The sequence below is a fragment of the Belonocnema kinseyi genome, chromosome 6, assembly GCF_010883055.1.
Source record: "Belonocnema kinseyi isolate 2016_QV_RU_SX_M_011 chromosome 6, B_treatae_v1, whole genome shotgun sequence".
Classification (NCBI taxonomy): Eukaryota; Metazoa; Arthropoda; class Insecta; order Hymenoptera; family Cynipidae; genus Belonocnema; species Belonocnema kinseyi.
The window spans coordinates 100,798,880-100,800,543 of record NC_046662.1 but is presented as its reverse complement, the minus strand read 5'-3'; positions in this window follow the sequence as shown (position 1 = coordinate 100,800,543).

Here is a 1,664-nt window from a genome sequence, read left to right as displayed (position 1 = left end):
ATGGAGTCCTGAAATTCCTTCGTTTCATGCAAGTCGTAAATCTTTCGGAGTTCGTTGTTCGCTCCGACGAAGTTCGTTCCGTTATCAGAATACACCTTTTGCGGTTTACCGCGTATACTGATAAATCGGCGAAAACATGCGAGAAAGTCCTCGACAGAAGGACCAGAAGCAACCTCGATATGCACAGCCTTAGTGGCCATGCAAACGAAGACGCTTCCATATAGCTTCAGAAAGCTTCGATTTTTCTCTTTCTTTTCTTTGATCAGGATTGGACCGAAGAAGTCGACGCCTACCTCGCTGAACGCAAATCCAGGTCTTACACGAGACTTCGGCAAGTCTGCCATTTTGGCATGTGGAAATTTCGGGTTTTGACGAATACACGGCACGCACCGGTGTATGACATGTCGAATCTGGTTTTTTCCGTTGAGTATCCAAAATCTCTCACGTACGGTATAGAGAGTAGATTGGATTCCACCGTGAAGATTTCGATCGTGGGCGTCACGAATGATGAGATCCGACACGTGATGGATACCTCTTCTCGACCTATTCGCCTTCGGAGTCTCAATAGCGTTCTTCCCCTTCATCTTCCAACGAAGTAAGTAAGCAACTGACCGGTTGAGAGTACCATACTCTGAAAATCGAGAGTAGATAGTACTACCTGATGCAGCGGTGAATAAAACCAGTCCTTCCTTACAACCTGACAGGTCATTAGAAAAGGATGGCGATGAATGTGGCCAGTTATCATCGAAAAATGACAACCATTCAGGACCAGATCACCAAAGGGAATTATTTATCAGATCATTTGGCAACTGACCGCGTGACAATGAATCAGCCGGATTGTCCCCAGAACGGATGTGCCGCCACTCAGCTTCGTCACCCAACGTTTGGATTTCAGCTACTCGATTGCTCTCATATGTTCGCAACAAATGAGGTGCCTTTTTTAACCAGCACAAAACTATCATCGAATCTGACCAGAACATCACCCGCTCGAAAGGGAAAATCAGCTGTTCCCTTGCTTCAACGTACAGTTTTTTAAGAAGAGTGGCACCAGCTAGTTCCAATCGTGGAATAGTCTGATGACTCATCGACGCTATCTTGGACTTACTGCAAGCCAACCTTAAAGTAACATTGCCGAGTGAATCTGCAGATCGAACGAAGATACAAGCGCCGTACCCATTCAGAGATGCATCGCAAAATCCGTGTATTTCCGTAGAAACCGGATTACCGCATTGTAAATTTCTGGGTATCGCTATCGATTCCAAACTAGGAAGTTGACCTGCTAAATCAATCCATTTTGTATGGATGTTTTGAGGAAAAGATTCGTCCCAAGTGAGTTTGGCTCTCCAGCAGTCCTGAATCAGGATTTTGGTATAAAGAGTCAGAGGACCCAATAAACCTAAAGGATCGAAAATCTTTGAGATTTGCGATAAGAGCTTCCTTTTCGTGGATATCAACTTTGAATTTTCGGGATTTACAGAGTAGGTGAAGATATCTCGTTCAGAATCCCAGACGATTCCGAGAGTCTTTTTAACGGGATTACCTGGAATTCCGCAATCCAAATTGAAAATTCTTTTATCGATGTTATCCAATGCGGAAGGATGGTTAGATGACCATTTTCGAATGACGAATCCGCCGCGACTGAGAAGTTCAATCATCTCATCGCG